This window comes from Saccostrea echinata, unplaced genomic scaffold (assembly GCF_033153115.1).
Source record: "Saccostrea echinata isolate AGI-Se365-2 ecotype Australia unplaced genomic scaffold, CSIRO_AGI_Sech_v1 ptg000057l, whole genome shotgun sequence".
Classification (NCBI taxonomy): domain Eukaryota; kingdom Metazoa; phylum Mollusca; class Bivalvia; order Ostreida; family Ostreidae; genus Saccostrea; species Saccostrea echinata.
The window spans coordinates 6,668,868-6,678,364 of record NW_026889806.1 but is presented as its reverse complement, the minus strand read 5'-3'; the positions used below and the strand labels follow the sequence as shown (position 1 = coordinate 6,678,364).

Genomic DNA, 9,497 nt, shown 5'->3' with positions numbered 1-9,497 from the left:
TGTGTTGCTTGGAATTTATTTCAAGGCCTAAACATGTAGATCAAGGTGTAGGGAAAGGTCGACCAATAATAACGACCTCACTATAGATTTTCAAGGCACCTAAACACTAAGATTTTATTTATTTCATTTGTATTTACAATTCATCGAATTATAATTTCAGATTAACAATTTGTTATTACAATTTTTTATCTTTTATAAAACAAGTTAACATTTTATAATTGCAAATTATTTGATTTGTTGTATAAATATTTTCCCTCCTACTGAGTTTATGTTAAAGTATGAATTTGAATTCCCCCAATACTGATGTACAAAAATCACCGTTACGGAAAACAAGATGTGTTTGTGAAACACTGATGCCCCCGTATGGCAACTTATAGCAAAGGTTAAACTTTCTCAAACGCAAATCAAATATGTTGGTACCCAAAGTAAGGTCTTGTCCCGAGGAATAAACCTGTGAAATATGAAAACCCCGGTAGCAACGATTGAATAGATATGGATAAGGTTATTTTTTTTTTTCAAAAGTATGTCAAAAATCAAGGTCAAGGTCAAATGGTCAAAATTAATGGTGCCCAAGGAAAGGCCTTCTTCCAAGAAATACACCTGTGAAATATGAAAGCCAAAGCACCGACCTTTCAAAAGTTATGACCAAGGTTAAAGTTTGATAAAATTTTGCAAAACTGGGTCAAACTCCAAGGTCAAGGTCAAATATGGTGGTACCCAGAGAAAGGTCTTGTCACAAGGAATACACATGTAAAATTTGAAAGTCATAGCTCCAACCAATCAAAAGTTATGGTCAAGGTTAAAGTTTTTTCGGACAAACAGATAGACGGACGGACAGGGCAAAACTACATACCCCCGAATCTTCGATACGGGGGCATAAAAATGCGAATAAAGCGTTCGATTAATTTATCTTATCCAATAAATTAAAGAATTGAGAACACTTAAACTGGTTGCAAATTGTACATCTAGTAGGAAAATTCTATGAAATATTTTGTTTATAAAACAAGTAGAATCAACAGTTAACACATTAATCACAGATTGTGTTTGCCTGCACATGATTAAAATCATGAAATTGCCCAAAAATGTACGATACATGGGAGAATTATTTGAAATCGCAAAGATATAGTCAGATAAGAAACAAACACACTCAATTTTGTAATTCATATTCGATTATCTTGTGATTTATTTTTGAAATTGTGTATACTTCATAATTATATTTAAAAAATCCCTGTGATTCATATTTAATTATGCGAAAAGTTCATATTCGAAATCTTGTTACTGTGTATTTTTAGGGATGTCAAAATATTTATTTTCCTTAGTCGACTATTTGATAACATTATTCGAACGATAGTCGAATATTCGGAGCATTTTCTTAAAATAAAATTTTAATATTTCAAACCTCACTTGTAAATGCAGGAGGTATTTATAACAAAAAAAAAACCTTTTTACCTCATATATACAAAAAAGTAACATCAATTGCCTCTGTTGCACATAGATGTTTGCAGGCACCTAACGTGTGGGCAGTGTGTTTATATGAAATAATTTTAGACCGTAAATTATTCATATATCAGTTTTTATCTTAGCAAGCATAAAAAAATTGCCAGCATGATATTTTAAAGTTTACAAAAATAAATGGAGAGGGGGGGGGGGGTTAATACACTATCTACGCCTTACTCTTTGAATATATGTATTGCTAATAAAATTAATTTGGAAAGATATACATATCACTACTTCAAATAACATGGCCGTAGGAACCGGGGGGGGGGGGGGGGCCGTGCCCCCCCCCCCAATAATTTTGCCGATATATAGATTACTATAGTAAACATAAATACTATAAGATAAATACTATAAGCATGTGCCCCCTCAATAAAACCGCCTGATGACCTTTTTTTTTTTTTTTTTTTTTTTTTTTTTGCTTGTCAAGGAATATTTAGTAGTCGACGACCTTTTTTTTTTTTTTTTAAGCTTGTCAGAAAATTTTTGGTAGTGCCCCCTCAACTGTCAACTGAAAAATGTTTGGCTGTGCCCCCCCCCCCCCCAATTGAAATTGCTTCCTACGGGGCTGAATAAAACGTTTTATCATAATTATCAATTTATCTTTCATGGAATTTTATTCAATTATTCTCCATTGCTAAAGCAAATACGCCGGGACAGTCTATGTGTTTGTTCATCACAAAAATTTGAACATTGGTCATAATTTTTTGTTTAGTTTATCAATTTCAAGAAATATTCATCTAATAGAAAATATATAATAATTTTGAGAAGATCGGACTCTCATATTCCACATATGAATTACGAATTACAAAATCTTTCTGAATTTATTTTTTTTATCTTATGACCTTGTCAGTGAAATTTGATATACTTATAAAAAAAAATAACCCTGACCTAAGCTTAGTATGGAATGAGATATATGTTTTCATAATTGACCTGTGCAATACCCGTGACAAAACTATAACAAGTCACTGGAATGTATATAGCCTAAGATCTTTGACCTTGGCATTTGACTTTCTTTTTACAAAACTTTTAATCCTGGCCAAAGCTTTGTACCTGATGAGACAGGACTTTAATATTTTCTTGTACATGAACATAGCTCTAACAAGACGTTCCAAATATACTTTGATTTTTAACCTCATAAACTTGACATTGAAGTTTGATCGACTTTCAAATCATACTATAGTAACTCGATCCTTGGTCCTAAGCTTTTAAACAGAACATCCCACTTTAAAAATATATAATAATTTTAAATATGATGAGCCGCCACGACAGTCACAATATGCCATAGACGATTGCATCCCAACCAAAAAGAAAAAAAACAACAACAAAAAAACGATTAAAGACATTCCATATCATTTCCATGCAGTGAAAATACACTGGGTCTCCTTCTTGACAACATGACAGCTAGGGTTTGTAGAACACAAATTTTGGCACTATTATCCTACTGTTCTACTGTCATGAACATAGAAGAAATTTGAACTTTGTGTTGGTTGCTCTTCTTTTATGATAATTTTTAAAATTTCACACTTTATTGATTAATTATGTAGATATGTATATCTTCACATTTTCTCTGGAACAAGTAAACAACATAATGGAATTATTAGATTTCTCTCGATTTATGCAATAGAGGAATCAGGATACATTGGCATTTACAATGTAAAGATAGTTCCACACAATTATAAATCTTTGTCCATTGTTATAAGTTTCTATATCCTTTGCTTCCTCCTTGACAGGCTTACACTACAAAATAAAAAGTAAATAAGATCAATATAACATTAGAGTCAATGCATCTTAATCACAATAAAATCATTATAGTTCATTGAACAACTCATACGTTCTCCACAAGATGTTACGTTTATGAAGACACCCTAAAAAGTAATTGGATTCATTTTCATAATGCAAACTATGTTGAAGGTTACCCTACTAAAAAGATGGGAACTAGACCCTGCACGAGGGAAGAAAAAACCGTGATGAAGGGTATATAGACCCTGGTGATTGGTATACAGAACCTGGTGATAGATAAACTGACCCGAGTGATGGGTCAAGAGACCCTGGTGATTGGTATACAGTACCTGGTGATAGGTATATAGACCCTGATGATAGTTATAGATGGTGGTGGGTATATACAGACCCTGGTGATAAGTATAGAGACCCTGGTGATAGGTATACAGAGCCTGGTGATGGGTATATACACTCTGGTGATGGGCATACACACCCTTGTGATAGGTATACAGACCTTGGTGATAGGTATATAGACCCTGGTGATGGGTATATAGACTCTGTTGATGGGTATACAGACCCTGGTGATAGGTATACAGAGCCTGGTGATGGGTATAAAGACCCTGGTGATAGATAATACAGACACTGGTGATGGGTATACAGAGCCTGGTGATAGGTACATAGACCCTGGTGATACGTACTCGTACAGACCCTGGTGATGGGTATACAGACCATGGTGATGGGTATATAGACCCTGGTGATAGGTACATAGACCCTGGTGATAGATAATACAGACCCTGGTGATGGGTATATAGACTCTGGTGATAGGTATACAGACCCTGGTGATGGGTATACAGACCCTGGTGATGGGTATAAAGACCCTGGTGATAGATAATACAGACACTGGTGATGGGTAAACAGACCCTGGTGATGGGTATACAGACCCTGGTGATGGGGATACAGACCCTGGTGATGGGTATACAGACCCTGGTGATGGGTATAAAGACCCTGGTGATAGATAATACGGACACTGGTGATGGGTATACAGACTCTGGTGATAGGTACATAGACCTTGGTGATAAGTATACAGACCCTGGTGATGGGTATACAGACCCTGGTGATAGGTATATAGACCCTGGTGATAGGTACATAGACCCTGGTGATAAGTATACAGACCCTGGTGATGGGTATACAGACCCTGGTGATAGGTATATAGACCCTGGTGATAGATAAAACGGACCCTGGTGATGGGTATACAGACCCTGGTGATGGGTATACAGACCCTGGTGATGGGTATATAGACCCTGGTGATAGGTACATAGACCCTGGTGATAGGTATACAGACCCTGGTGATAGGTATACAGACCCTGGTGATAGGTATATAGACCCTGGTGATGGTATATAAACTATGGCAATACATAAACAGACCCTGGTAATCAGTATACAAACCCTGTAAAAATAATTAATTTATAAAAGAAATATATGATAAATGCATAAATAAATCAATAAATAAATGCAAAAATAAATCAATCAATCAATAAAGAAATTAATAAAAATACGAATAAATGAATGCATAAATAAATAGATAAATAATAAATAAATAAATAAATAAATAAATAAATTAATTAATAGAATACGAAATAAATGAAGGAATGAATATAATAAATAAATAAACAAATAAATGAACTTCTTCATGAATTAATCAATTACTTAATTATTAGAATAATAAATAAATAAATAAACAAACAAACATGCATACAAATTAATAAATCAATGAATTAATTAATCGATAATTAATTAATGGATGGAATAATTAATAAATGAAGGAAAGAATGTTATAAATGAATTAAAAAAAATACAAATATATATTTTTTAATAAATTAATCAGTTACTTAGTTAATTAATTATAAGAATGATAAATAAATGAATTAAATAAATAAATTAATTAATTAATAATTAAATAAATAAATAAATAAAAACTAACTGTAAAGTTGATTCATTTATTCTTCTGCTTTTTTAAATAAAAGTTGATCGAATTATGCAAAAATTTCTGCTTCTGACTATAGTATCATTCCGCATCACTAGTTTCCATTATATATTCCGAATTTCCTCTCTGCTGTTTTCCGATCTCGATGGAAAATTATTTCACGCATGCGCTCTGCCTGGTTATAGAGGCTGGTTACGAGATCCAAAACAACATACATATTATACCTCAAATAAGAATTGAATTCGTATCCCGATCCCGCTAGAGAACACCGATCCCGATATAACAAAAAACCAAATGGGAGGAAACATTCTGACACAAAAATAATAAAGAATATCCATGTGAAATACAAGGTTCTCAGTATGAAGATCAAACTGGTTTGATTTAATTTGATGTTTCTTGTCAACATCGAAAACTATGCCGGGATGGACTTGAGCAAAATTGTTGCCAGGTTTCTTGAAGGGGGGGGGGGGGTCGGGGGTCGAGTTGTGATCTGGTGGTCTAGGAAGAATGTATCCCCTTTTCTGAGTCAGAAATTTGTAGACATGGGCATCATTTAATGGGTTTTGAAGTTGTTTTGACATGAAAACATCAAATGAAAAAAATCTACTTTTTTTTAAAAAAAAAAATAGATTTTAAAACGATTTTATTTTGTTCCAAAAAGATATTTTCATTATTTGAATACGTTTAGCTGAAGATTGTAAATTGGTAAGTTGATGACCGAAAGTTATGTATGGAATCATGCCTTTTTGGTAAATTTTCTGATTAACATGCAAATTGAAATCAAAATATCAAGATATTTTAATTTTGCATCATGATTGTATCTATAGAAACGAACTATATCAATTACTCCTCATTTTCACCTTCTTATACGTCTTTGAGAGAAAAATACTGCTTTACAATGCAGAATTGTTTTAATCGGCTATTATGATCACCGGGTATTGATTATGATCACCGGGTATTGATTATGATTCCCGGATATTGATTATGTTTACCAGTGTTCCAAAGGGAAAATATTTTGAAGTAAATGGAGTCTTTGAACAATATCCATGCATCATTGTTTTTTCAGTCAATCTATGCTTATAAGTTTCATTATTATACGTACGAACTGATTCTTTGGTGTCAGAAGTAATAACGGATCAACTAAATTTTACTTTTTAAGCTCCCATACACCCCAAAGTAATCCCAAACTGAAAAAAAAAAAATCAGCGAGCAGAAAAATGTATAGACTCTGATATACTAGTACATTAGGGCTGTATCAATATATCGATATATCAATACGTATCAATATTCAAGAATGTACCGTATCGAAAAAATAACTTTCAATATGTATCATGCAGGCAGTTTTTCTTATAATTCTGTGAAAAAGTTGGGCATTTCAATCACCAAAGATTATATTTAACTGTTTTTAATTAAAACAGGTCAATAATGATATAAACATTTAGGAGATAGCACATAATAAATAAGTATTACAAAATACGTTGACAATTATATTTTCACATGTTGGTTTTACAGTCATTAAAAAGTTTAAATTTGAAGCGTATTTTGTAATGACAGTGAGACAAGAACTTAGAAATGGGTTATAAAACACTCAGTTTTTATAAAATGTATGTATTAAATGATTTACAAGACTTTTTTGGTAGACTTGTTCAAGAATCCAATATATCGCATATCGCTTTAAAAAATATCGTATCGTATTGTATCGAAATTTTTTGCTCAATACACAGCCCTATAGTACATATAGTTGCAATAATGTAGCCCTCTCCGATTTTTTTTAAATCTGATAATTTGAGCCGAAATCTGTGTGATTGTGAATCACTCCTGCATTTGCACTATTACGGAGATCCGAAGGAGTTGTAGCCCCCCCCCCCCCCCAAAAAAAAAAAAAATCGGAGAGGGCTACATAGCAGCTAAAGTATATACATGTACAACAGAAAGCCTGGGGCTATAGGACTTCCGATTGGAAAGTTTATTGACGTAGTAAATTTACAAGACAAGAGATTCTTAAATTGAAAAGTGGATTGCACTTCATGTACTTTTAAAGAAAAAAAAATGATAATTTTTTTTTTATATATTATATATAAATGGAAACATGGGAAACGCACAGCTTGGAACTAGGAAATAGGAAGTTTTTTTATTGATAAAATGTTCTCAAACTATCGACTGGGAGTTGTGGCGTGCTCCTGTAATCCAGGTATACTCGGAGGTCAGAGTTGGTGGACGATTTGAGGGCGGGGGTCCTGCTCTCCGGCGACCTATGTCGATCGAGCGTCCGCACTAAGCACGGCATCAATATGATCAAAGGTCAAAATGCAAACTTATATAGTATCATCAGCTCATTTATATTTTTTTCCTACTTATTTTGTCTTTTTTTATATATAAATCTCTTTGGAATATACACATATATCTTTTCAATGTTATGTAATTAATATTTACTTGTAACATGTATGATTTGACCTGTACATGTATTGTGGAGAGAACTTATATAGGCAGTGCCTGCTGTCCAATCCAGTTATGTTTAATCATAATAAAATATTGTTTAAATTAAATCAATATGGTCACCTCAGGGGAGCCCAGGGTGTCCAGGTTGTCTAAGGAGGGACGTAACGGCCTAGGGTGGAAACACAGCAGACAGAGGTCCCCGTGTTCTGCAGTAGTGGGATCGCGCCCATGAATAGGCACCGGTTGGCAGCCTGTCCAAAATAATCGGACACAACTCTTTTTTTTTTTTTGACTAATTAGAATAAGCAAATATAAATATTCATATATTTGAATAAATGAAAGATATTTATTTGAGAAAAAAAATCACCATAAATATACGCGTTCATATTCAGTCAAATATATGTTAATTGACATATAATTTTAAAGTGCCATCAAAATTCGAATTAAGGGGTACCTTCTTTTACCAAAGATTATCTAGAAATATTGCAGAGAAAGGTATGGGGATTCATTAAAAGATAAACATTAACATGAGTAGCATTTTGGAGAATTTTATTTTGCTGTTAAAATGTGCTATTATGATTAATTTGTATGTAACTTAAACCTTTTTGATCAATTACACAGAAATAAACTATCAAATTGTTTCAGAATAATCAAATATATTGTATTATACAAGAAATCAATATTGTACAGGACGACTATAATGTAATTTTGCTTCAATCAAAGCTTATAAATAGTTCTTCCATCGCAAATATGAACAACAGAAGTTTACATGTAGTTAAGTAGAATTTTGCAACAAAAATTTCTGACATCAAAGCTGCAGCTCATATTGCTTTATGATTGTAAAGGAGATGGGCGAACAAGGCGTGCAGAATGCCTATAGATTCCAATATATAAAAATCATACTCAATTTGTGAATTTAATTATTTAAGAATAAAGTTCTGATTATTGATATTATGAAATTGTGATATTAAACAAAACTTTTCTAAGGAAGATTTTCTCGGTAAAAATTATTCTTTTATTAAAAAAGTAATGTGGTATTCGTGGGGTTTGAACCTGGCAATAAAAATCTTGACTATCATTTTCTTTTGAGAATAACATGCTTACCACTACGCTACACAACTCCTGATGAATACTGGTATTAATAAATCATGTTTGTGACATGACCGTTGACTTAATGTACTAGTATTTCTCAGAAAGATGCGAATGTTGTGATATAAAAGCAAATTTAAAACCAAACAAGAGGCCCAAGGGCCTTGAATCGCTTTTCTGATAAATTGTACAACCAGTATCACTTCTATTTGAAGCCTCTAAGCATCCTGTATATTTAAATAAAGCCTTGAAATTCCAAAAGTAGGTCATCATGACCTACATTTTAGATAAAACACTCTGAGAACTTAAGATGATTCTAAGCCAATTAGTACCTGAGAGTAGGTAATGGTGACCTACTTATCACTTGTCATTCTCCGAGGACCCAAGATGCATCAACTAACTAAGTTTGATAATTCTAAGCCAAATATTACCTGAAATATTTATATAAAGCCATAAAATTTCAATAGTAGGACATGTTGAACTAGCGCTACTTTTCAGTTGACATACTCCGAGGACCCAAGATGAACAACTGACAAAGTTTGATGATTCTAAGCCAATTAGTATCCGAAATATTTAATTATAACCATAAAATTTCAAAAATAGGTCACAGTGACCTACTTTTCAGTTGAATACTTTGAGAACCCAAGATGCATCAACTGACAAAATTTGATGATTCTAAGCCAATTAGTACCTGAAACATATTTGATCAGGTCACAGTGACCTACTTTTCAATCAACTTACTCTGAGGATCAGATGCATCAACTGACAA

General features: G+C 32.9%; 1 long non-coding RNA gene across 1 annotated transcript; it reads right to left on the bottom strand.

Moving 5' to 3' along the window:
• Nucleotides 1-2,830: 2,830 nt before the first annotated feature.
• LOC133174392 (uncharacterized) lies at nt 2,831-5,249 on the bottom strand. Its single transcript, XR_009719131.1, has 2 exons — nt 5,198-5,249; nt 2,831-3,234 (listed from the first exon to the last, which is right to left on the bottom strand). It is a non-coding gene; the product is annotated as an uncharacterized LOC133174392 (long non-coding RNA).
• Between the last annotated feature and the right edge of the window lie 4,248 nt (nt 5,250-9,497).